Source organism: Mustela erminea, chromosome 18 (assembly GCF_009829155.1).
Source record: "Mustela erminea isolate mMusErm1 chromosome 18, mMusErm1.Pri, whole genome shotgun sequence".
Taxonomy (NCBI): Eukaryota; Metazoa; Chordata; class Mammalia; order Carnivora; family Mustelidae; genus Mustela; species Mustela erminea.
The window spans coordinates 51,359,123-51,387,026 of NC_045631.1; the positions used below are offsets into that span (position 1 = coordinate 51,359,123).

At 44.1% G+C, this 27,904-nt stretch overlaps 1 long non-coding RNA gene across 1 annotated transcript in view; it reads right to left on the bottom strand.

Moving 5' to 3' along the window:
• Nucleotides 1–4,426: 4,426 nt before the first annotated feature.
• The window catches only part of LOC116578552, a 32,764-nt gene continuing 9,286 nt past the window's right edge, over nucleotides 4,427–27,904 (bottom strand). Inside the window, exon 3 of the long non-coding RNA XR_004280934.1 lies at nucleotides 4,427–4,460. This is a non-coding gene — a long non-coding RNA (uncharacterized LOC116578552). The remainder of the gene's footprint in view (nucleotides 4,461–27,904) is intronic.

Here is a 27,904-nt window from a genome sequence, read left to right on the forward strand (position 1 = left end):
GCTTGTCTGGTGGCATCCCGTTCAAGCCTCGGAAGTAAGTCCCTTTGCTTCTTGTACCCGTCAACTTCCCTCTGGAGTGGTCTTCCTGTGCCTTTTACCTCTCCTGGCCCTCTGTGTGGGGGGCCAGTCTCAGTTTCACCTGAGAAACTCCTGAGGTTTCAGACCCCAAAGGGAGACTCAGAAATTCAGCAACTCACCCAAACATAGGCAGCTCATAAAGGGAGGTGTTAAACCTCTCTACAGAAGGGGCTGGTCCCTATGGTATGTCTTTGAGGTTTTCATTAAAACCAAGAAAATGTTTTCTAACTTTCTTGACCTGGAGAACATTTTTTCCATTTTCTCATCTGCCAAGGAAACGAATGCTTTAAATGTGCCAACTGGTGGGGTTGCAGAAACCAGGAGCTTGGTGCCCCTTGTGGTCCAGAGAAGGTAGAGTAAAGACTGGTAGATGGAATCCCAGAAACCCAAGGCCAGGCCTAGCCTATCAGGCTGCAAAGGGTAGAATGGGGGCGTGTGTTTTCCCAGGGGTTGTGGGGGAGACCAGCTGGACTTGAGCAGGTGGGTTGGCTTGGGCAGAATAGAGAGTTGTGTCCCGGTCAGGGCTGAGGGAAGGGATGTACCAAGTTAGACTGGTTGGGCCAATCTTGGAGAGATGGAGAAGAATAGCAGGCAGCCCAGGGGACCTGAACTCGTCCCTGTGTCCTTCATGTCACTGAGGGATTACAGTGAAGGAGACGGTGGGGCAGAGGGTCAGGGAGAGGTCCCTGGTAACTCAGCAATCATGGCGGCAGGGAGAAGGCTCTTAACCATCGGCAGGGTGGGACTGGGCCCTGAGGGAAGAAAGGTAGGGGAATGAGGGGCTAGGAAGCAGAACCTGCCATGTTTGGTAAGAGCCCGTGAACTACTTTCATTCCCCAATTCAAGGAAGAAAAAGAATGGATTTCTTCAAGAGCCATGTCGAGGATGGATCCTACCACCATTCAGAAATGCAATCCCGCTTTGCCGCTAGAAAAATACCCCCGTTCGCTCCTTGGAGGGGTCGTGGTGATTGCCACGAAATGGCAACCTTTTCTAACATCAGAATGGAAACTCTGGGCTTGGGGATGGGGCTCAGCCTCCTTAAATTCACAGGCCCGTCCTGGTGGCTGTGGGGAAAATCTTCCGCATCCTGTGTAGTCTGACATTAAGCAAACGGATGTCTCCTGTGGTCAGGGTACGTTCCGGAAAATGTCAAGTTAATATCTTTTGCATGTGGCTGGAGAGGTCATCCGGGGCTAAAGGACAGCACGCCCTGACAGGTGTGCATGGGGTGGCAGGCAGGGAGACGTGGGGAGACGTGGTTGGGAGAAGCTCCGTTGAAACTCTCCATTTCCCCTCTTGTTAATCCGTGAAAGACTTCCTGGCATTCTCTTATGGAAACTTAAGGAGCAGACGGAGATATTTTAAGAACTGTAGTACGCATGGACCAGTAATATGGATTTCCATTTTCCTTACAGGAGCGAACACAGGGGAACTCTGTCCTTTGGACGTTAGCACAGACTTGAAGGGGAAGGCGTATTTTATGCTATGACTTCTAGGCACCTTAGAAATAACTGTTGGGTTTGCAAACGGCACAAAAATCCGTGCTTCATTTCTTCCCAATCCATTTCAAAGGTCAGTTGTCAGATTTTATTTCTTAAATATATATTCAGATCATCCAAGCCTTCCGCAACAATTCAGCAAATTCAGCAAATCCCCCCCCCCCCCATCCAGAGAATTCTGTCTTATGAGGGAAGAAATGATCCAGCTTCTAGGAGATGGGCTAGCCATCTCAATATATTGTCCCTAGAGAACTGGATCCATTTCAAATTGTAAAACAGTCTTTGGTAAGGTACCCTGGTTTCAGTAATTTACTGAGGGTGTAGGGCATTTGCAAAAAAAAAAAAAAATGAGTTTGTATTGGTGCACTAGATATTGCCAGCAATACTATCTATAACATCTACATAATTTCATTACCCTATTTCTGTGAGTAGGGTAACAGGACGATCTTAACCACCCCCCAATGCGCTGAATGAGATTCAGATCTACAACCCAATGAATCACAGGTCCAGAGACCCAGCTTGGTACATCCCCATCACCATCTAAACAGGAACAGAGATCTACTTTCTGCCTCAGGCTGGGTGGGCTTGTGTTGTTTCCAACAATGTGAGGGGCCTCACTGGTGCTGAAAGGACAGCTCTGGGTATGACGCGGCTGTCAGGAGTGCTTTGGGGACCCACGGATGGCTTCAAAAGGGCTGTCAACTTCACAAGACTCATCGCAAGATTGTGCATCTACGTAATTTTTTCTGAGAGAATCCATAGCAGTGAAAGCATCCTTCCCCCCCAAAAAAACCCCAGCCCTGAAAAAGGATAAAATCCGTTGCTTTACTCCTCTCAAAAGAAATGTCTTTTTCATAGGAAGTATAATATTTAGTATGAATTTTAGTAATGTGCCTGGCGTTCTATTCAGACTAGATAACGAAATGATTTTAACTCATTTATACCCTAATATCCACATAAACTTTCCCACAAAGTAAAACACGGTGTCTTTATGCACTATGTATGGGGCTTATAGTAAATATATCTTATAATATCTGTGCTGATCCAAAGGCAACTTATCCCCCAAATTAAAGACTGTTCCCTTTTAGTGTAAGTGGGAGTGGAAGAGAGTAAATCTTGACAAAAAAGAGATCAACCAAAGAGCAAAAAAATAATTTTCAATGTCTGATTATTGATAGTCCATAGCACACACCTATAGTTCATAAAATATTTATTTTTTAATGTGTTCAGTGTTTCTGGGGGGTGGAGAACCTATTAACATTAGGATATGTTCTGGGGATGATCTATCAATAGGCATTAAAGTTTTAGAAGAGGTGGGTAAACGTTCAAATGAACTAACTTGATTTTCGGCGAGTCAGTAAAAAAAATTCCTCTTAAAATTTCCAGGCGTATTTTGGTCAGTTCCCGTATTTTGTTGTGATTTATTGTTCTGTTCTTTCCTTTCTCCTCAGCCTCTCAGTAGGGTTATTGCTGTTCCATAGCACTGATGAGCTATCTTTTAATTAATTATTTATTTTTATTATTTTATTTTAAACGATCTTATTTATTTGAGAGAGCGAGAGCACATGCACAAGCAGGGGTAGGGGCAGAGGGAAGGGGAAAGAGTCTCACACAGATTCCGAGGTAAGCGTGGAGCCTGGCAGCCTGGGGCTCGGTCCCATGATCCTGAGATCATGACCTGAGCCGAATCGACGAGTCAGACGCTTAACCAACTGAGCCACCCAGGTGCCCCAAGGAGCATACTACTTTAAAATGACTCAAAATTTCTCTCTTGTGTCTTTTCTCTCTATACTTAAAATACTATTATTGTCTAATGTTTTCATAAAAGCCAGATTACACCATGATAAATCCATAATTCCTCCTCCTGTCCCTTTCGGTATAAGGTTCTATTTGTGTTGATAATAGGGTTAATGATCCAGCTCCGAAACTAAACTCTGGAGAAATGGAAGAACTTGACACAGTGGACGTTTCCATCCGAAGATTCCTCTTGAATGCAGCTGAGAATTCTATCCTCACTGTACTCACTGTATCAGTCACAACGCAGTTAAAATCAGGGAATAAGTGTATTTGAACTTTTTTTTTTTTTTTTTTTTTTTTTTACTATCGATGACTATGGTACGAAGAATGCACACTTAGTCCTCTGAAGGGAGGAATTTTACTTGGAAAATTTTAATTCAGGTTCTGGGTCTCTTGAAGACAAGGGTAATTTTAAGGTGGCCACAAGGGGGCAGCAAAAATACGCTGGATTTCCCCGCAAGCCTGGACGCGGCAATATTCTGCTTTCTGGTCCAGCGGTGTGGTGAAAACGAGTAAAAGCACCCATGGAAGTAAGTACCTGGGATCTGAGCCATCCTCAAGCACTGGCATTTCTAGTGCAAATACAGTTGAAACTGGGGGAGCGGGGGAACTATGCTTCCTAGGATATATTCCTAACTGAATATATGAGACACCAGCTTTCTTGAGTATTTCTTTAGGGCAGCTGGTGATTTGCACACACAGAGAGCTAAAACCTGGCAGTGCTTGCTGTACTTCTCAGCAGATCGTAATCTTCCCCTATGAAGATTTCTCCCCCCTGTATTTCAGGGGAGAATAACAATAGGGTAAAGAGTCTATAAGATTTAATTTTTTAAAAAACTTAATTTAAATTTTAAAATTTAAAGATTTAATTTTTTTTTTTTAATAGGGAATTTTCTTTTTCGGAAGAAGTAGGAAATACTTAGGAATCCCTTATTATTAGGCTCTACTCAGCAGGAAGCCTTACAAAACTCAGGGGAGGTCAGGGTCCGGGGAAAGCTCGGTTAGGGTTACTATTGGCAGAATTCCGTACCGTGCAGTTGTTCCCCTTGGGCAGGTTTTGTAACCGGGACGTGTAACTTTCACCTGTAACATAACAAAGGTACCAGAGAAGTGAGTTCAAAGGTCCAGTGAGAGCACGTACGTCACCCACTTACCTTACTTAGTACTTGGCTCTGGGTAAGTATTCAATTCAGTCAATAGTCATAAAAAAACAATCTTATAAGGAAGGACTGGCACGTGGCCGTGCTCAGTAATTACTTCTTGATGAATACTGATGATAGGTTCCCTTGTTGGATTCACACAAGCACTGTGTGAGAACTAGGGCTATTTCCTCCCATTTTTACCGACAAGAGCCTTGAGATTCCATAATGCTAATTTCCTGGTTAATACCGTGGATTCCGTGGAACAGCTGGGATTTCCACTGGGGTCCTGACTCCAAATCCCGTGTACTTTCCCCCCCGCACTTGGATGGGAAGGACTGTCCTTTCCTCTCCTGCTTTTGGTCGCTCCTCCATTACCTGAAGGTACGGGGCGGTGGTTGAAAATGACTCAGGGGCCTGGCAAGACCAGCACGGGATGGAATCCTCGGATTTCCCCCATGCGCTCTCCACGCTAGTCAGAGGGGGCGTGGGGAGGGCAGAGAGGCGAGGCTTTCTGGTGCCCACCGAGGAAGAACTTGCTCCTCTCACATCGCAAACCCAGACCAGGCTCCACCGGGGATGAGTCTAAGGTAACACACCTTCAACTCATGATTCCGTGGGTTTGTGCGTCTCCCACTTTATTTGTCTAGAGGAACGAGGGATCCCGGGAGGTTCCTGAGGCTGTGAGTCTTCGTAAGGAGTGGTCTGTGAATTCCCAGAGTGGGCTCCACCTGGTCTCTCTCAGGAAGGTGGTGGGTGGTCCTCTCTTCTGCTTAAAGGAGGCAAGGCCCCTCCTTCTGCAAAGACACACAGACGCAGGTCATTTACCGTATACCTCTGACAACCACTCTGAGTGTGCATTTTGTTTCATTTTTAAAGGTTTATGTATTTACTTTAGAGAGGGGGGAAGGGGCAGAGGGAGAGGAAGAGAAATAGTCCAGCAGACTCCCTGCTGAGCCCGGAGCCCGACTTGGGGCTCCACCCCAGGACCCCGAAATCATGATTTGAGCCGAAACCGGGAGTCCGCCGCTCAGCGGACTGAGCGATCCAGGCGCCCCCTAAGTGTTCGTTTTAAATGAAAAATACAAAGACACAATCAAAAAATGAAACAAAGATCTCTGGTTAAAGCAGCTGGTTAATCCAGAAGGTCTTTGTTATTTTAAACCAGCAGAATCTCCATGAGAAGATGAAAAGCTGAAAGGTAACAAACAGGCCACCAACCTCATAGGTGTCCCTATCCCCTGAGAAAGGACGATGGAGATGATTCAAGACGTTTCTTTTAGTACCGATTTGTTTTCGGAAAGGATTTGACAAGCAGCGGCGTGCCCCCAGATGAATAAAACGTGTTCTCAGACCCTGACTTGAAGCCGCAGTTGGAGCCTCTGTTGGAGAGGACGTGACCTCGGGCTGACCAGGGAGCTGACCCCGGGAGCAAGGGCGGGTCCCTCACCCCTCCCTGCCCTTGAAAGGTACCAGGTGCGATCGTTCTGCCCCTGCCCTACGTGGGAGCCATTCTCAAGCCTGCAGCCCTGAGAGAGAGGGTGTGTGTGTGTGTGTGGGGATCCCTTGAAGGTCTCCCTGAAAATGTTTAAGATTCTCACTGCGCCCAGGACAAACCTCCGTTTGGTAAGTTAAGTTCCCTTGTTTCTTAAAACCACTCCCTTGCCTGTCTGGAGACAGGCCTGCCTCTCTGTCCCTCCGTGTTCGAGTCCAGTTTTGGGAAGCTCTGGAGATTTCCAGCCATGGCATCCCAGATGAAAAGGACTGTGCGATCAAGGTCTAGTGGGGTCACTTCGCTGCTGTGGACAGTGCTGGCTGCCAGCGTCCATCTCAAAAGCTGTGGGCTCAGTCCAAAGGGCCCTTAAAATACCTTCTGAATTTTTATCTGTTGACGTTAACAATTGTGTTTAAAAATAGCATTCATTTACATCCTAAATATAAATGAATTTATTTTGCCCTTCCAAGCTCTTGGCCTTGACTTGGTTTGGTTTGGGGAGAATTATTAGGGGGCCCTTTGATTTGGTCTTACTGAGGACGAGCCTTGAGAAACCAACTGGCTTTCTGTGCGTTTGTCTGTCTACAGAGAATGTGGTGGTCGCATGTTGGCGGTGGGGGGGTCGGGTTGGGGCTCAAACGCTGCTCGTTTGCCACCGCTCTTCCTCCAAGAGTCAGCCTATCCTAGAGCTGAAGAAGAGCTCCAGGATGTTTCTCTTGGTTTTCTGCACCTGCAAGTGAAACTTCTGTAGAATGCCCGATTCAGTAGATCGTTTGAGTCCATGGGAGGAATTCTACAGAATGTGTATTTGGAATAGCTATGGGAAAATATTCAAGTTATACTTTGAATAAATGCCTTTCCAGTCATTCCTGATAAACTGTGGAATAATGGGGGCACCTGGGTAACTCAGTGGGTTAAAGCCTCTGCCTTTGGCTCAGGTCATGATCTCAGAGTCCTGGGATGGAGTCCTGCATCGGGCTCTCTGCTCAGCGGGGAGCCTGCTTCCCCCCCCCCCCCACCTCTCTGCCTACTTGTGGTCTCTGCCTGTCAAATAAATAAATAAAATCTTAAAAAAAAAACCACCAAAAACCGTGGAATAATGGCCTCTCTTCTCCCGTTGGAACTTCCATTTTAAACATGCAGGGATACACTTTGTGCATCTTTACCAAGGAGAGTTTTGGGTTCGCCTTTACCATGGGAAGTGGTAAAGGCGAATGGATAATAAATCAAAACCAGACAACCTTTATTTAATCAGAAATGCGTCTGTAGGGATCTCCCCCAAATGGCCAGAAGCCTGTTAGCAGCATGTCCCACAGCAAGGAGCAGCCTTCACATGGAGAACGTCCGTGGGAAAGGACCCAGACAGATCATGGCCGATGGAACTTTTCCTTCTTTTTCCCTCTTCCTCTCTTCCCTTCCTCCCTCCCCTCTCCTCCCCCCCCCCACCTCCTTCTTCTTTAAGAGATGACATAATTTAAGACACTGCCACCAGTGATTTAAAACATGTATTTACCTTCCTATTTTGGAAATGACCTAAAAGGAAAACAGGACGGAATGGACGAAAACGACAGGTTAGAACCGTCCATGTCCTTCCCTTGGCGAGAATGAGTTTTTCGAGTGGAAGGGTTGGGCTCCGGGAGCATAACGCGGTGGTGGCCGGAGACCTTCTGCTCGGTGGTGGTGGGTGGTGGTTGGTGCTCCTTTGGCAGGTGGAAAGATGTGTGGGTGGGCGAGCGTGTGTTCTTACAGACCGACCCCCGCTCCGGACTCCCTGGGAGGGGCAGCAGGAGGATCTCATCCCAATGGCATAAGGGATCTGAGGGCTGTGTGGGGACCACCCCGAGTCTGGCCCACTTTCATGGTCTTCTCAACGGTCCATTCCGCACCCTTCGTCCTCACCCAGACTGTTGACCTCATTTGTGGATCTGGACCCTGGAGCCCGAGGTTGTCTCTCTCCCCCAGCCCAGGCAAGAAAGCGTGGGCTTCTTCAGGTCAGCAGGAAAACATGCACATTAGGATAGTCTGGAAGCCTATTCAGGAGAAATCCCTTTTATCTATGAAGTTACACATATATATATTTTTTTAAGAGTTTACCTATTTATTTGACAGACAGAGATCACAAGTAGGCAGAGAGGCAGGCAGAGAGAGGAGGAAGCAGGCTCCCCGCTGAGCAGAGAGCCCGATGTGGGGCTCGATCCCAGGACCCTGGGATCATGACCTGAACCGAAGGCAGAGGTTTTAACCCACTGAGCCACCCAGGCGCCCCGAAGTTACACATATTTTAATGGCCTGACCTGTGTGTGTGTGTCTGTGTGTGCGTGCGTGCACACACACACGTTTCTTTCTCTCCCGTCCACATCCGAAACACACAATATGTCACTGGACATAATATATAAAACTTACAGAATATATATATTTCTAAAATTGGGGACCTTTTTGCTTTTATTCCTCTTGAGGAATTAAAGAACAGTGGTGTGTACTGGTGTATGGGTGTACGCTTGTTTATGTCATCGGCCATCATTCTTGGGTCTGTAAGATGTTTTTCAATTTTTCCTTCCTATTCACTTCTTTATTTTTAATTTTTGAAAAAAGATTTTATTTATTTATTTGACAGAGAGAGAGAGAGAGAGAAGGAGCACAAAGCAAACTTCCTGCTGAGCAGGGAGCCCCATACCGGGCTTGATCCTGGGACCCTGGGACCATGACCTGAGCCTAAGACAGACACTTAAAAGACTGAGCTGCCCAGGGGTCCCCTGTTCACTACTTTATAGAAGTTGTTTCTATAGCTAAATTTTTGTGACGTTACAAATGCTTACTTAGGACAAATTCCTAGACACAGGATTGCTGTGTCAAAAGTTCAGAACATTTTCCAGAGCGTGTTAGTATTTAACACGTATTGTCCAATAAGGCCAAGCTTCTTCTTATAAAAGAGTCTTACGGAAATAACCCTCTCATCCCCATGTGTGACACTGTCCAGGTTCTCACTGTCCTGAGAATAATTATTCAAGAGGTATTTAGAAGCGAATTTTCATTTTTATTATTTATTTATTTATTTTTAAAAGGGCATGTTTGAGGGAGAATGACGAAGCAGCTTCGTTCTACCACTTTGAATGTTAAGACCTTGCTGCCAAAGGAAGGTCTTTTTTCAGGAATTCACTTGTTACCAAATGGCTTTAGAGTCGTATTCCAGGCAGAAGCCCATGGGGGCCGGTGGCCGTGCCGAAGGGCCTGTGTGTTGATTTGTAAGAAAGGCCACGTCTTTCTTGCTGAGTTCAAAGGAGCGGAAGCTGGCTCTCATCCAGGTGGGATATCCTGATTGGAAGTCAACTCTGACACTCCGCTTTGCTCCTTCCTTACCATCTTTTTAGTGCAAAACCCTTCAAGGAGAGCGGGATGTCTGCACATGCTGGTTCGCACACACACAGAGTGCCAGAGACACGTGATCTACTTGAGTCATCCTGTGTGGCTGTGGGGTCCAAGGGGAGGGGAAGAGGAAGCAGGCGGAGAAAATTGGAAGTTCTTCCTGGTAAGTCCATATCAAACACGAGTGTTTGGCCCACGAACAGCCGTTACATAAATTATTTGTATTGATAACAATGAGTAATAATTAAAAAAATTTGTGTGCTGCCAAAACTCGATTCAGCGCTATACAACGTGCTTAGGTCAAAGTCCTTGTTAGACCTTTCATGATAGCCTTGAAAATCACGTTCTGTGTTTGCAAAGAATTGACCGGGTGTTTTCATATTTATAAGCTCATGGATGGTGAGTTGTCAGATTTGGTGATATTTCATGCTTTTTTTGGCCTGTCTTTGAATAATGCTCAATGTCAGACCTGCAGATTCTTTCTGTTTCAGGTTTATGATTTAAATCCTTCCCTGAAAAACAAAGATGGACTAGAAGGACTCAAATCTTTTATCCTGTTTCTTCTGGGATGCAATAAAATTGCAGATGTGGTTGACTGTTAGGGCACATTTGAATACATAAAAAAAAAAGATACAAAATCATACAGTGGCAAGATACGCCAGTACTCAGTGCTCTATCCCCTGGGAGTCAACATGATTGAGTCCTGTGGGTCTTGGATTAGAAAAGTCCCCAAACATCTTTTATGCATGACTGGAAGTGTAAGACTTGGTGTCCTGGCCCTGGTCCAGTGTGAAGGGGAATTTCAAAAGCTGGTTCACATATTTGTAATTTTCCAGTTTGAGGTATGCACTCCCTATCTTGGCCATTTGTGCTCTCTGGGAGCAGCCAGCAAATTGGTGGTGAGGAGGGCAAAGGCTTCTTGATATCTGAAAACCGTAAAGTGCTGTGGGATGTTTTTGGATGAAGGATTCAGGGAGAACATTAATTTTGTAACCGCGGTGCGGCCATTAGCACGGTTCTAGACTTACCATGTTTTATTAGTGTGGTCTGCATTTGTAGTTTACTCGGAGCATCATTATGAATTACGGCTGTTGTCATTCTCCTCTGGAGAAGCCTTGGTGAACTTGGAAGTAAAAAGGCGTAGATTGTTGTCATTGTTCCTACTTCCAGTGTATGTGTGACAGCGTGCTCAGGTGCTTGGGAAACCTACAACAAAAGATTTGTTAATTCCCCCAAAGAGATGCTAGGGCATGGGGCCAGTATAGGAAGCTTCAGGGGCAGAGGGGTCTCAGGGGGTCTTTGGAGTCACAAAATAGTAGCATGAGCAATGAAATGATTGAAATGGACAATTCTCACAAAAATTGGTTAAAAAGCTAAAACCCACAGCCACTGGACGCTGCAGGTGTCCAGTGTCCTTTTCTTTTGAAAAGCCAGGCGGGAGTGCTAAGAGAAATCTCCCAAGACGATAGACACGTGTTATGTCCCACGAGGACTGGATGGCCCATCACGTGTGTTTGGTGCTCTGTTCATGATTAAACATGGCTGCCGCATCTAGGCTGAAACCCTCCTTGGCGGAAGGGAGGGCAGCTGAGGGCATTTACCTGAGAAGTTCACCAGGGCTTTCTCACTGTGAAAACTTTCAAATTGCGAAGCCATTGATGATGGTTACCCTCCACCCCAGGAGTCTAGTCTGATCTGCGTATCCTTCTAGAGGGTCTCCTCTGTGTTCTTCTGTGATTTGGGCTTTCCGGAAATAGTACTCCCCCAGCACACATGAACTAAAACTTGCCTGTGGCATGTTAGGGGTCTCTCTTGAAGCTCCTGGCCTGTCAGTACATCCCGAATCACTCCCCCCCCACCGCCCTGCAATGACAGTGTTGCATCCTTCTACCTCATTCTACAAATGGATATTTAGATTTGGGGGATGCTACTGTGTGGTAAGAAAGTTGGTATGGATTTCAGGTGGTGGTTTTTTTTCTCAGTTTGATTTTTTTGCCCAGGCAGAGAAAGAAGAAATGCTCTTCCAGGAAGGCCTAAGATGGGTTGCCTGGCCAGCAGAGTTAAGACTGGTAGACTGAGTTTTTGGGGCGTGCACTTGCTCAAGGAGACCCACGACATTCCTTTTACTCAGCCTGAGAGGCAATGGATCCACTAGAATTTTGCAGGTTATGTGTCTGTCCGATCAGGGGACATTTGTGTTGATTCCAATAGGATAGTTAGAGTCTATTAACCTTTGACTCTTTCCCTAAGGGTAAGCAAAGGAAAAAAATAACTTTTAACCTATATTTTAGACTTTACTGAGAACTTCCTCTTCTACCCACCATTTCTTTATTAATCAATTTTCAATAGATTGGTAGACACAGTTATGCAAACTTAACCTTGTGGCATTAATTTATGGCAAAACTTAGGATGTACTCTTTATGGCTAAAGGTGTTGGTATCGAGTATGGGTTTTAGTGACCGTGTTGCCTTTCTGTTCAGTGTCTGATCCTTACCCGATATCTGGTTACAACTCATGTGTATCATCTGATTAGCCATGAAAGGCATTGATTAGCCATGAAAGGCATTGGTTTTGCTCTCAGAATCATTAAAAGAACAAATTCTCGACAAATTCTCTTATGGAGAAGAATGATCTGATCACAACATTAGTGACCATTCGAGGACCTACTAAGTAAAATATCCTAGTAAAAAATATTAATTTTGTTCATGGGCTTTAAAGTTTTATATTCTTATTTAGCAGAAAGGGAATATCTTACAATGTGGCCCACCCTGGGGGATGTTTCATTTAAGGTTCTAAGCCTTATAGATCCCAATATACCCTAAACTAAATATTAGGTGTTTCAAAAATAATGAAAAATAGGTTTTTCCCTGATGACTTTGGTGGCTAGCTACCATTCGAAATAGATAGAGTAAGTTCATTTTCAGGGCATCAGGGTGAAAAGAGCTGACGATCAACCCCACTGTCCTGCTGTCTCTCAGATGTAGCTTGTAGATTGTAGCTTGTCGGGTCTAACTCACTGGGGAATTTCAGATTTCAGAAAGGGCCCTGATAGGAGCGAACAGTTGGCTTTGGATTTTGACACTCATCACAGATAACTTGGACTTTTTTGGGAAATTTGATGATGACATATGATGAATTTTCTTATCTGGGAAAGAAGACTTGTTTTCAAAGTACTTTGGCGGAGCGGCATGAAGCTTTTGGGAAGTAATCTAGTTTTTTTTTTTTTTTAAGATTTTATTTATTTATTTGACAGAGAGAGAGAGATCACAAATAGGCAGAGAGGCAGGCAGAGAGGAAGGGAAGCAGGCTCCCTGCTGAGCAGAGAGCACCATGTGGGGCTCGATCCCAGGACCCTGAGAGCATGACCTGAGCCGAAGGGAGAGGCTTAACCCACTGAGCCACCCAGGTGCCCCGGAAGTAATCTAGTTTTGATCGTACTTGAGCTAGCTTCTCCACTGCTGCATGAAATCACAACATCTTGGAGAATTCTTACGTTGCTTCGAAATTAGGCAGGGAGTCTTTGCTTACTCTCTCAAAGAGAGATGGCATTTCCAGTTACCCAGGCTTAGGAAGCAGAGTGCTCTTCCTCCCGTGGGGCTCAGCTCTGCACGGAGCAAAGGAATTGGCTTCTTTTGAGTCCTTTTTGATTTTGTTCCTAGTTTGAGCAGGAGGAACATGAATAGTCTTGATTTATCATTGCTCAGAAGAGGACAGCAAACAGACCAGCTCTATGGTCTAGCAGGTTATCGACAAATATTAACGGAGCATTTACTGTACACTTTCCGTTGTGTCATGGGCTTCTGGGAATATTGGAATAAATTATGAGAAGTTTCTCAACCAGCTCCCCGCCCGTCATCCCCGTCTCCAGGCAGGACCTTCCACTTATCTCTACCTAAAAGTCCCAAGTCAGATAACATTCAGAATTGCATCCTGCCTTCTCAGAAACATCTAACACATCAAGAGGGAAAGCAAAGGCTGGCACATATTGGAGCTCTGGCCTTGGGCTTGCTTGAACTTGACTCCTTGCCCAGTTCTTCTTGTTGGTGTCCGGGACCTCTTGCTGACCAGGCTTTTGTTTAGTTCCTGAGTCCGCTGCTGGCCTCTGCTGTCTTAGTGCCTGTTCATGTGTCTATTTCTGTCTGTCCCAGCTCAGGTTTCCAGCTCCGGTGCCCATTAGAGTACGCTCCTGCCTCAGTCTGCCCCTGCCTTAGCCTCTCTTTGGTGATCCCAGTTCTCGGTTTGGGCTCTAGATTCTGATCTGTTTCAGCCCACAGTGATCCGGAGCCCTGGTTTCTACCCGTCATGGCACAATTCAGCTGTTCTCAAGGGGAGGCTGGGGAAGAGGACATAAATGTCTTGGGGGAAATGTATTACCTATTTAGGAAAATAGTTGTAGTGTCCAGCATAACTGTGAAAACCCACTAGGAGCTATGGTTGTAGCTTGATTTGCTACGGTTGTAGCTTGTTAGGACCACCCTCTGGAGAATGATTGTTTCAAGTCTCTTTGCTTTGCTTCCCATCTGTGCAGCTTTGAAGACACTCATCATCTTCAATTTCCCCTATGTGAAATGTGAACAGGACAAATAAATCTCACAGGGTGTTTGTGTGCTAGAAAATGTGTTCACAGTAGCGTATAATAAATGCTTAGTCAATGACAGCTGTCCCTTTCGTCATCACCATCACCTGGAAATTTACGAGTGGAGAGGTGTTCTCCCGGCCTGTTTTAAGTCATGACACAAGCTTCAGTTAATCCAAATCCATTACAGCTGGTATTTATTAGGTATCCTCTATGAACAAAGCATTATGTTCAGCACTCTCTAGGATGTAAAGATGAATAGGATAGGACATCCCCTGAAGGAGTTTACAACTTACTAGGTCACATACAGGGCACTGTTATTAAAAGACTAAATGTGGGTGCCTGGGTGGCTCAGTTGGTGAAGCGTCTGCTTTTGGCTCAGGTCATGGTCTCAGAGTCCGGGGATCGAGTCCTGCATTGGGCTTCCTGCTCTGTAGGGAGTCTCCTTCTCCCTCTGCCCCTCCTCCCACTTGTTCTCTCAGTTTCTTTCTCTAAAAAAAAGAAAAAAAAAAGACCAAATGCGATAAACGGTGCAAGGTACCAAGTGTAGTGGGGACAGAGGGTAAGAATGGGATGTGTAATGGCTCAGAGAAGCGGGAGGTTTCATTCAGTAGTGAACATCCAACTGAGCATTAAGCATGAGCATTAAGCATGCTTCTTTCTATAGAAAAGCAGCGAGATGTAGGAATTTGTGCGATAGACACTGAAAGTGTATATTTGGAGGAAAATGGCTTTCAGTGTTATTTGTCATAGCCTATGAGTTTAGATTTTGTTTTATGGCAAGTGAAGGATGTTGAGATGGGTGGTGTTATAGTCACATCTAAGGAGAGACTGGCTGGAACAGTACAGGAGCCAGATGGGAACCGGAATACAACTGGAGATAGTGGGAAGGGGTTAGAAATTACTTTATTTGTTGGGGCAGGTGGAAAGATAGACTAAATCAGGATATAAGAGAGGCGCATATGAGAATTATTTCAGTGGATGAAGAAAGAGTGTTTGTTGAATGTATAAGGCAAAGTTGGTAGAGAAATTGGAAACTGATTTGCTTCCCAGAGTTTGGGGAAAAGGTGATGTTGACAGAGAAAGGGAAGGAAGGACGAGCATGGGGTAAAGGGGAAAATGGAAGATGACCAGTCCCATCTCGCACATGTAGGCATGATGTCGAGTGCCCATGGGACATCTTAGTAGAGATATATGGCAGGGAGTCAGAAAGACTTGGTGAGGTAGTGCTGCTCAGATCCGTATGGGTCTAGTTCTTGCTAAATCCAGGTGGGCGAACTTCTTTCTCTTACTTCCTGTGTTGAGTATTCCTTTTGGCATTACGCTCCTCAGATCTAACATCAACCTTCTCATCTGGAGGTCTACCCAATGGTACAGCTAGAGAAATAGATTCTGACTGGCCTACGTGTGTGTGTGCACGTGTGATTACTACAGCTCAGTTTACAAGGACACAAATAATCTTTTAACTTCTCTGATTTCTTTTTGCTAAACTGTAAAATACATTTGATAATAACCAGCCTATCCCTCTCTTGGATGGTTGTATGTCTACACTGGAATGTTGCTAGAAGTATGAGGGCTTAAAAAGAAAATAAATTGTCTTTATACTCATCATCATCATCAAAAGTCCATAGCGGATGTCTTAAGTGTGATTTTTAAACCTATTCTCCTACTGCTTCCTATAAAATAGGAAATTACCAAATGAGAACTCCTTTTTTTTTTTTCTTGGCATTAGTCTGTGAATCATAGATTTATTTCTCCTTAAGTGACAATTAAAAGCAAAGAGAAAAAAGCCCAACTGCATAAACACGTCGATTTCTATTTTAAACTCAAAGTGCACCATACAAACCACAAAACCCCAAATCAAATTTAGCTCCTTCCCAGTTCATGTCCAACCCTTGGGCTCTCCCCGAGGTGGCCTGCTGGGAAAGTGTCTGGGCTCCAAGCCCAGGCATGTTTAAATGGCTTTTTCCTCTTCCCGCCCCACGCCTTCCCCCCAGCACACCTGTTTGCAGAGCCTCTTCCTCTTCTGTCCAGGCATTTTGCTTTTGGTCATGACCACCTGTTAAGGATGACGCAGATTTAGCCCTACGCACATCCTCGCCTTGTTGCTGTCTTCAGGGTCCCAAACTGTGTTGATTCACCCGACGGGACATTATTTTTAGCCTTTATCTCTTAGTGGTTTTGTTTTCTTTCCGCCACCTTTTGACCCAAGAGCTGGAAATAAAGTCCGCCTTCCATAAAGACGAGAAAGTTGTCAGTCATTTCCTTCCTGCTCACATGAAAGGCCTGCCCAGCGGAGCCCAGGGAAGACATGGACAAGTTCAACTCCCTGGGTCCTGCCAACAGGACCACTCTTCAGGGGCACAGCGCATCTCCTTGTGGTCCCAAAGTGGGGCAATCCCTTGCAAGAGGCAGCTGTCCATTCAAAGGGTCTCAGAGATGCTCCGGGGGAATGTAATAAAAGAAAAGCCCGTTTTCCCTCTCCTTTTGATCATGGTTTTTGAACTCAGATATCTGGGTGAATCAGAGTAGCCTGTCTACTTCCTTTTTTTGAAGTAATTACAAGGAATTCGCAGGCAAAGAGAACCGTTTGCTTTTGGCATGAGACCACATGTAGTGGTACTTCCATTGGCCAGGAGACCTCGTTTTTACTGTGGAATAAAATCTGGGAAAATGCTTTGTAAATTGTAAAGCACCAGGTGTATTAAAGGGCTTGAAAATTATAGTTTGTTGTCCCTGAGTTTGAAGTGAATATATGTATGGACAATTCAAAGAGGATAGGAAGATATAAAGATGAAAGTGAAACCTGGATGAGCACAGTGCATTCTTTTCAATGCTGGCATCCATCTAGGGGCTCTTGTCATTAACTGGTTGCTTTTTTTTTTTAAGATTTTATTTATTTATTTAACAGAGATCACAAGTAGGCAGAGAAGCCGGCAGAGAGAGAGAGGAGGAAGCAGGCTCCCTGCTGAGCAGAGAGCCCAATGCAGGGCTCGATCCCAGGACCCTGAGATCATGACCTGAGCTGAAGGCAGAGGCTTTAACCCACTGAGCCACCCAGGTGCCCCTAACTGGTTGCTTCTTGACGAACTTTTGGGGGACTCATATCAATATCACTGCAACTAATTCTTTTATACATTTAGTAAATTTTTCTTTCTTTATGCTTCAGATTAAATTCTGAATGTGAGGGGCACCTCGGTGGCTCAGTTGGCTAAGCCTCAGACTCTTGGTTTTGGCTCAGGTCATGATCTCATGGGTCGTGAGATCAATCCCCGCATGGGGCTCGTCATTCAGCGGGGAGTCTCTTGAGATTTTTCTCTCTCTGCCCCTCCCCCACTCGTGTGTGCGCACACGAGCTCTCTTTCTTTCTCAAATAAATAAATAAATAAATAAATCTTAAGAACATCATAAATCCGCAAAGTGAAATTACTGACTCAGGAGACATACACATGTAAGGTTTTGCTGTACATTGACGCACCATCCCCCAGAAGACAGAACCCACTGAGAATTCCTCTAGTGGTGTATGTGAATTTCCATGTCTTCCACTTCTGGCCAATACAGGGTTTCATTTGTTTTCATCTTTGTCACGCTAACCGTCTTTGCTACTGGGTAGCTTGGATAACGTTGTACGTGTATTTATGAGCTATTTATATTTTGTCTTTAATGGTTTAACTTTTATCTTTTTCCACTTTTCCTCCATGAGGTTGTGAGGTTTTACCATTTGTTTAGTAAGAACCATTTTTCTATTAGTTTTTTTATCTCAGGTATACATAGATCTTCCCAGTTTGTCATTTGCCTTCTAGTCTTCTGATCTGTTTTTTGTTGCTGCACACATGAAAATTTTTTAAAATTTTAAGTAGCTGCATCAGTCAGCTTTTTGTTTATGATTTCTGTTTTTTTGGTGTGTGTTTTCCACTGGATGGCTTTTTTTTGGGGGGGGGGGCTGTGGTCACTGAATGTAGAGCTTGCTCCTAGGCAGCTAGAAAGAAAAATTGCAATACTATTCTCTGTCTCCTATGGCTGAGACTCAGAGAAGCTTAAATCACTTGCCCAAGTTCATAAATGGGAATAATAACACCTATTTTCACAGAGCCGAGCAAAGAGATAAAGTGGGCTCGGGTTTGGGGCTTGGTAGTAGACTCAGCAAGAAGGAGAGAAAGGATGTATTTCCTTTCTCGCTTTCATCTCCAAAATGAACTGGATACTGAGTTGGTTTCATTTCTCTAAAGAAAAATGACCCAGGTAGAGAAGCTCTCTTTCCTCGTCTTGCTTCCAATTAATAAATGCCCCACAGGGAAGTGTCTCTCTTGATATCATGGGGGTTACTAAGGGTAATCTGTTTTCTGGCAATCTGTTTTCTACTTTAGGATCTTTTTCTGAAAAATAAATGGGTAATTTTGTTCCCGTGTCTTCATCAAATTACACATTTTGGAAAGAAAATTTTGGTGAGAAAAAGAAACTGTCCTCAGAGGTTAAATATGAAAATGATCGGACATGGGGCACCTGGGTGGCTCAGTGGGTTAAGCCTCTGCTTTCAGCTCGGGTCATGATCTCAGGGTCCTGGGATCGAGTACCACATCAGGCTCTCTGCTCAGCGGGGAGCCTGCTTCCTCCTTTCTCTCTCTGCTTCTCTGCCTACCTGTGATCTCCCTCTGTCAAATAAATAAATAAAATCTTAAAAAAAAAAAAAAAAAGAAAATGATCAGATGCGTCCACTTCTCTGAAGGTTTCAGGCTAAATGGAAAGCAAGCAGGAGGCTGGGATCCTGCCGGAGGCTGAATGCTGAGGAGGGTCTTGGGAAGAAGTCCATGGGGACTCCCAGCAGAAGAAACTTCTCTGAGAATTTTGTACTAGGCTCTCACTTCTAGGGTGACCTTTGTGCAAAAGAAAATGAGACTCCATCATTCCTTAAAAAAAAAAAAAAAAAAAAAAAAAAAAAGACCATCTCTGCAACGAAGTCCTATGGATGCACATGTCCAGAGTTTTAATAGAATGTATGATAGAGATAGAATGAAATATGAAAAGTTAGTCAGTTCAGGGCTTGACTTCATTCTGCTGCCCAGTGTCTCTTACCTTCATGTTTTCATTTCCCTCATGAACAGTGAATTTAGGGCTTTTAAATCTTTCCATAGAAAGTGAACTCCCAAAGAGGTTCATTTTCTCTGCCAAATATAGATTTTTTTGCTTTCCTTTTCTTTTTTTATTATGTTAGTCACCATACAGTACATCATTAGTTTTTTTTTTTTAAAGATTTTATTTATTTATTTGACAGAGAGAGATCACAAGTAGGCAGAGAGGCAGGCAAGGGGGGGGGAAGCAGGCTCCCCGCTGAGCAGAGAGCCCAATGTGGGGCTTGATCTCAGGACCCTGGGATCATGACCTGCGACGATTAACCCACTGAGCCATCCAGGTGCTTCACATCATTAGTTATTGATGTAGTGTTCCAAAATTCATTATTTACGTATAATGCCCAGTGCTCCCTGCAGTACGTGCCCTCCTTAATACCCATTTTTTAAAAGATTTTATTTTTATTTATTTGACAGACAGAGTGATAGATAATAAGTAGGCAGACAGGCAGGCAGAGGGAGAGGGGGGAAGCAGGCTCCCCAGACCCCAGGACCCTGAGACCATGATCCAAGCTGAAGGCCGAGATTTAACCCACTGAGCCACCCAGGTGCCCCAATACCCATTTTTAAGCACTCCTCAGTGTCTGCATGCACAAGTGGTAGAAGGAATGAAACCAAATAACGAGGTAATCCAAGAAATCAGAGCCCACCTTTGCTTTACCTACCAGAATATCTACAATCAACATGGTTATTTCAGCCTGAATTACACAGGGTTATTGAGTCATTTCTAACTCATGCCGTGTGGGTAGGCTTACTCTATTTTAGGGCTCTATTCTTGGTATCCACAATTAGGTAAGCTAATATGTGAAATATTAAGCTTTGCAAGGTTACACTTGTTCTTCATTCCTTAATCATCCATCTTCTGCCCCTTATGTAATAGAGTTTAGATTTTACAGATGTATCGCGACAGCAGGATTAAAAATACGTCCAGTATCTCTCACTCAAGAGTAATCCAGAGACGGTGTGGTTGACAGTGGTTGTCAGAGACCGGATATAAGTCACTGTCATAATTAAGGATGCAAGTTAATTGCTAATAAAAATAATGGCCAGATGTTATTTGAGTGCCAATGGACTGCTTCCCATTATGTGGGTGGGCCTGATGTCATCAACTGAAGGCCTTAAGAGGGGAAAAAAGACAAGTGTATTTCTAGGAAGAGGAAATTGTGCCTCCAGACGGTCTGTGGGCTGGAGCTACACCATCAACTTTTCCATGGGTCTTCAGCCTGCTGGACCCTGCAGACTTAGGACTTGGCAGCCTCCCCATCATATGAGCCAATGCCTTAAAATAAATCTCTCTCTCTTTCCATTTATATACATTCACACACACGCCTCCTATTGTTTCTGTTTTTCGGGAGAACCCTGACTAATGTACTATGTGAGTATCGGATAATAACCAACACCACAAACTGGGCAAAGTGGAGATGGGAAGACATGGATAGCTTTGGTATGTGTTGAAGGTACCAGCTCCAGAGTTGCTCATGGGTTGGACGCATGAAGTAAGGAAACCAGTGGAATCGAAGGAAATTCTGCTGGTTACCCTGCTAGGGTCTCTGTATTACCTCTCATCTTCACAATAATCATTACTCCTCTATGTATGTGGAAAGCAAGACTCAGAAGTGTTGAATAACTTGCTGATGTCGTGCGTCTATTAGGTGACTGGCTGGGTTTTCAATATTTTCTAAGGATCATTTAAAACCACATGGCAAGTTGGCGCACTTGGGTGGCTCAGTGGGTTAGGCATCTACTTCTTGGTTTTGGCTCAGGTCATGATCACAAGGGTGGTGAGATCAAGCCCTGCGTGGGGCTTCACACTCACTGTGGAGTCTGCTAGAGATTTTCCCTTCCTCTCCCTCTGCACCTCCTGCTCATGCTCTCTCTGTCTCTCTCTCTCTCTCTCTCAAATAAATAAATCTTCAGAACCCTCCCCACCCCCAACATGGTAAGCAAATACCCTTTATGGATTCTAGTTGGTTTCTAATTCAGTTGGTTTCTACTTTTGACCTGAGGGGGAAAGGATGGGGTGTAGCAATGTTCCAGTATCCTACTGGCCAGATACAGATCAGTCTGTCCTGCTAAATGTCAATGTCATCTTATTGTCATCTTGTTTTTCTCCTCTTTCTTTACCCCTTTATAAATTAGTGACTCTTCACTTAATTCTGGGTGTTGTAGTCATTACTCCTTTTCCATTGGTTGTTTAACACACATGTGGGTGGTTAGAAGATTTTCACAGTGATATTGATGATATGTCCTTGATGGAAGGGAAGTGAGACCATCTGTGGCCAACTCTGTCCTTTTACAGATATTCTGTAACTTTGTCCTTCCGTGTATCTTAGAGTCTACACGCTCATTCCTTTGTTGTAGAAGGTCAACGAGAAGCTTGATGAGGTAATGGAGTTTATCTCCCTCACAGCCCTAACGAACGGCAGAAACAGGATTCAGAAAGATGTGCTAGCACACTTTCCGCCATTTCTTGTTTTCTTTTTTCCTTTTTCTTTTCTTGTCTTGTCTTCTCTTCTCTTTTTCTTTTCTCAGTAGCTCTCCCTTTCGGTTGATCCATATTACCACCTTTCCCATTTGCCGCACTAAATTACTCACTAGTGACATCTGATAGCATTCCAATGAGGGTGTGTGTGTATGAGAGAGAGAGAGGAAAGGAGGGAAAGAGGGAGAGAGAGAGAGAGAGAGAGAGAGAACGAGAAGCTGCCTGTGCAAATGAAGTCTAATTAAAAAAAAAAAAAGCAATGGTGGCATTTCAGGGAATGTGTTGTCTGCTTATGCAGGGAAACCTTTTTTTTTTCTTTTTCTCTTTAATCATAAGGTGAGAAGGACTTTTATTTATAAAATTTTAACATCTGAGGCATCTGGGTGGCTCATTCAGTTGAGGATCTGCTTTCAGCTCAGGTCATGATCTCAGGGTCCTGGGATTGAGTCCTGCATCGGGTTCTCTGCTCAGCGGGGAGCTTGCTTCTCCTTCTCCCTCTGCCTACTGCTCCCCCTGCTTGTGCGCGCTCTCTATCTGTCAAATAAATAAATAAATAAATTGTGAAAAAAAAAAAAGAGTTTAACAGCTTAAAACTGCGATCTTCCCCAGAGATGTAATTTTTATGCTGCAGGAGCATTGGAACTTCAAGGCAGATCTTGTTTTACTTCCGTTGCTTCGTCTTGACATTTGTCCTAGTAAGGACTTTCTTCTCAGTTCACCTAACTTCTTCTGAGTAATGACTTTTCATCATTTTTGCAGCTTGGGGTAAACATTCCCAGGCTTTCCCTCTTATGGTTTTCATCTTCTGTGGTGGGCAATGTGTTCGTTTGTGTGGGAATTTTTCTATAATTCTACTGTTCACCCAGATGAACAACCACCTCAGTGTAATGGAGTCTTACGATTTTCACACGGGGGACAGAATATCCTGGTCTTTATATGCTTCTTTGTGGTTTTCGGGCCCAAGATACCATTTAAAATAGATTTCTAATTTCATTTATTTTTGACTCCTGGTAACTCTCGAAGTGACCTCGGGGTGTGTGAGCAGCTTGGGCCAAGAAACTGTTTTTTTCCGGCTTTCAGACGTCAGATTGCTTCCTTTTGCACCTTGGAATGTCAGAAATTTATTAATTTCTTTCTCCCTGGGATGTTTTCCTCTTGCAGTATCATGACGGTGACAGTGGTGTTCTGTTTACTTGCCGCCGAGTAGTTTTCCAAGCTCGGTTACAAGAGAAATAGGAAGCCGCCCAACTCCCCCACGCCTTTCCCCCCCACTCTCCACACTGAGAATGAACGAATCAACTCTGTAACCAGTTCCATCACAAAGAAATTCCACATGTGCCTTCCCAAAGGCTAGAAATTTAATACCAAAGTGCATGTGACATTTGTAGGGTTTGCTTTAGGGTAAGAACAGGGAAGTCAATTCTTAGCACGTGGTTTAGTCAAGTATCATGGAGTAAACTTGACATGTTGCACTGACTATTACTTAGCAAAAGCCACGAGAGAATGGGTGGCAGAGGTGACTTTGCCTTGTGCTCAGAGAATATCAGTGCTGCCTTGTCACCATTTCTGAGCCCCATGTGTCTCTGAGTTGGAACCATTGGCCAGTTTTAGCAGATGGGATGTGAGCAGAAGTGATCTTTGCTACTTTCATGCCTGGCTGAAGACGGTCCTCTGGGACCATTCAGTTCTTTCCTCCCATGCTGTAGAGGCCCTGGGAGCCAATATGGCGGCACCACAAGATGGAAGGAGCGTAGAACAGATTGCCTGGAGAAGATTCTGCTTTGGCCTTCTGGGGAGGAACTGAACCTTTTTGGAGTCCAGCTATCCATATTTTGGTTTTCCTCATTACTTCATCATACCATAAGTGAACTATTAGATACTTACCAAATTTGTTTAATATTGGAATGATTATCCAGATTTTTATCATGGTTCCAAACACTGCCTTGGAAACTCTCCTATCTGGAAAGATTTTATTTCTACCATTTTATGATCCTTATCCCAGTCATTTAGGCCTCTGTCTGGAAAAGCTTTGGTTGCCATGTTTGGCAGTTCTTTGTGTTATGCAAAATATTCCCGTGGATTTTAAAATGCCCAGACAACCTCCACCATGGGAGAGCTGAGAAGGACAAAATGTCAAAGCAATTTCCCTTCTGAGTTATGAGTTATGCATTTTGCTTACTAGACAGGGCAGGGGGAACATATTTATGAATATTTATACCTATCATGCTGGAGGGGCATCATTTACAATTATGGCTGGCCAGAAAGTGACTACCAGTTTAGTTCAGGTTGGTGTGTGGAAGTCAGCCCTGAAGGAAATCCCCAGTGCTCTGTGCCAGCTGCTATTTTTGTCTCGTTCCCGTCCTATCTGTCACACTTCTACCCCTCTCTCTGCCTGGCATTGTCCCATGGAGGAGGTCCTCAGAATTCATTGCTTTTTTTCAATTTCTTAAAGCATAATTTCCTATGTGTCACTCCTCCAGTGAATACCTGAAAAAATTAATTTGCAGATTAATTAATTTAACAGACATTAGCTGAGCACCTTCAGTGTGCTTGGTAGTAGGCCCATAGTGGGTGATGTGCCAAGCCATTACCCTGTGTCACGGATATTGTTTCCCTTTTGCCTTTTCATTGTTTATTTGGACATTATTTCAAAGTAAGTGAAAATTTGCTGATCGTTCCCACATATCCTTCATCAGTTTCTCCAGATATTCATATTTTACCCCATATACCACTCTTTTTCTCTTTCTTTCTCTTCTTATACTTTTGGGACGAAGTTGAAAGCGAGTGTGATCTCTTCTACCCTGAAATGATTCCGTGTACATTGCCTAGAAATAAAGATTCTCTTAAAGAGCTACAGAATAATCATCAAGATTTTGATAATTAGGAAATTAACATTGATCTAATACTATCCTGTGGCCCAACAGTTGGAAAATGTGGCCTGTCATTTTTGTTTGCAAATAAAGATTTATTGGAACACAGCCACACTCATTTGTTTCTCATTTGTCTGTGGCAGCTTTCTTCCTAATATGGTAGAACTGAATCGTCATTTCAGAGACCATATGGTCTACGATGTTGAAGGTGTCTACTATCTGACCTTCTAGGGCAAATATTTTTGACCCCTAGTATGGTTGATGGATCTTACTATGTTTTCTCATTTGCCCACCACGTCTTTTATTGCAAAAGAAAAAAGACCAATTTTTTGGGTTTGGTTTCCTACCCATGCTCATGTGTTATATGTAGCTGTTATGTCTCTCTATTTTACTTCAGTATAAAACATTTCTTTTGTGTTTTTTTTTTAATAGTTCATGACCTTGAAATTTTTGATAAATCTAAGGCCATTTATTTGGTGGGCTGCAGCTCAAATTAGTTTTGTCTAAAGTTGCATTATGAGCAGATTCATATTATTAATTTTTGCCATGAATACTCCAGATGTGATGTTGTGTCTTTCTCAGTGGCAAGAGACACTTGGTGTTTATTTTCCCCATTAATGGTGATGTTAATTTTGAGCCTTTTGGTGAAGGTGCTATTTGTTCGATTTTCTCTGCTATAGAATTACCGTTTCCCTTTATATTCAAGAAGTTTTTTGTATGAGTACTTTGAATCTATGTAAGAATCCCTTTTCTCTTATCAAACTTTCACACAGTAGTTTTTAGCATTCACTGATAATATATATCTGTAACAATTATTATTATGGTGGTTACCAAAAGTAAAGTTAAAATTTCTTTATTCCTCTATATGTATCAGGGTGAATTCTATTGATAGAAAAAAAAAAAAGAAAACTTTCCCTTATCTATCTATCTATCTATATATCTACATCTTTCTATCTATCAGTATGGACTTATGGATTTTTTATTTTATTTTGCAGTTTATCCTCTGTTACTATCATTGTTTATTTTGATGTTAAAAATGTTTCAGGACTTTTTTTTTCTTTAAACAATGATTGATTATGGAACAGTTTGAAATATTAAGGTCAGTCCCTGGGTCTGTTTGGCTGCCGTGGAGTGCTTAGAAATGTTAGGCACTCAATGAACATTTGTTCATCTCAGGTCCTAACTCAAATAGACATTGTAATGGCCGTGGGGGAAGACTTCGGTATCCTTCAAATACTAATAACCAGCTTGAGTGAAAACAAAGGTGATTTCTTTCTTTTTTGATTAATATTTTAAGAGTAGTGAGGCTTACTTATTTTTTTTTAAGATTTATTTATTTATTTATTTATTTGACAGACAGAGGTTACAAGTAGGCAGAAGAGATAGGCAGAGAGAGAGGAGGAAGCAGGCTCCCCATCGAGCAGAGAACCGATGTGGGGCTCAATCCCAGGACCCTGGGACCATGATCTGAGCCAAAGGCAGAGGCTTTAACCCACTGAGCCGCCCAGGCGCCCCTATTTATTTATTTATTTATTTATTTATTTTATTGTAACTTTTTTTTTTTTTTTTTTTTTTTAAAGATTTTATTTATTTATTTGACAGAGAGAAATCACAAGTAGATGGAGAGGCAGGCAGAGAGAGAGAGAGAGGGAAGCAGGCTCCCTGCTGAGCAGAGAGCCCGATGCGGGACTCGATCCCAGGACCCTGAGATCATGACCTGAGCCGAAGGCAGCGGCTTAACCCACTGAGCCACCCAGGCGCCCTTATTGTAACTTTTATCACTCATTTTTGAGAGTCTAAAAATCTTCTCGTGGGAAATGTGACTTTCCATAGACACTTGGAGTTCTAACTCAGCGGGAAGAGTTCAGAATTCCCTTGTGGTCTAGAAACTGCATAGCTTTTATCCCGGTCCTGGAAAGTGATTACCCTAGGGACTAGGAAAGGTTTTTCCCCGAATTTAGAAAAACTGATTCCAAGTAAAAGCAGTTCTGTGTATTGTCTAATCTCTATTGTTCTGAAATCTATAAAAAGGAATCCCAACAATGGTCCCGAGAAGCCACATGCCCTCATCCATACCACCCCGCTTCTGCCCCATTTTTGTTCCTAATTTGTCAACAAGGGAGAGATGACTGATCGTGCTGCTGGATCTTTCTGTTGTGGTTACCATTTGTGTGATTGCCTTTGAGATCAGTGAGTGGGTGGGTGGACCGGACCTGTTTTGGAATCACGGGGCTGTTGCTTGAGCCCGTCTGTGCCTGGAAGGAAGCCGTGAGTAGTGAAGGGAAATGGCCGAGACAGACTTCGAGGAAGTGTAGTGGGTGATATTTTCCCTTTCCCCAAGTCTTTGCCTTTATCGTCAATAACCTGATCACTCAGAGGACACCACCTTGGCAATGCATTTCCTTGAGTGAGTAGCTCCTACATACTTGAGCAGTCGGCCTGCTTTAGTGGGACTTCAGACAGTCCCTTCTGTATCTCTGCGAGCCTCTTTCTCCTTGCTCTCCACCCCAGTCTGGGAGGCGGACTTTCGGTGCAGGTGGGTCTTGGCTTTGGTTCCGAGGCCTTGCCGAGAAGAAGCAGGACATTCAGGTGCCGAATGAAGCATCCTTGCTTTCTGATCAGCTCATGCATTGCCTTTTGGAGTAAAAATGGTCCCCTGTGTCTCTGTTTTGGAGACTAATGATCTGAGGGGGAGGGTGTAACACCTTCTTTCTTTGAAGGAGGGTTCAAAAGGCCATTCACACTGTAGAGCAAAATTGAAGCTGTTCTTGGGAACAAAGTGACCATCAGATACGTGCAAAACAATCTAGAAATTGCTTATAGAGTGTTGTGCATTCATTGCCTTTCTGGCAGGTGGGGGGTAAACTGTTGTACATTCTTGGTGCCCACAGCATGTGACTTTGGGGGTACTTTAGCATCTTCACTGTCCACCCCTACCAGGTTAGTGTTTTTGTTTTCCTTCTGACCTCCTCTTCAACGACAGCTCTGCCTCCCCTCTGTGGCCTGTGGCCTGTCATATAAATGACTCCACCAGATTTTGAGGTCCCTTCGAAACCACAGCCTAGGTGGGAGATAACCTTTGACAGGCCCTTGCCTGCCTTTAGCAGCCAGAATCACCCCAGTGGCGGGCGCGGCGGGGGTGGGGGGGCGGTGTTGGGGGTGCAGGAAGCTGCCTCCAGCAGGCTGAGCCCCGAGGAGGAGCCAGGAACAGCGGCAGAAGCACCTGGTAGGCAGGGCATTCCAACCAGGAAGAAAACAGGATCTAAAACATAAACAACATCCTCACCCCACCAGCAAGCGGGCAGGCGGCTCCCCCCGGACTCTGTTTGACTCCTGTTTTTTTCAAGGCTCTCCTGAGACTCTTTCTTGAAACAGGAAGGTGGTGGAGAGACGAAGCAGCGTTTCACGACTTCCAGCGGACCTCCTCACCGACACGTCTGATGTGGCACACTTTTATTGTTAAGCCGATGAGTGTG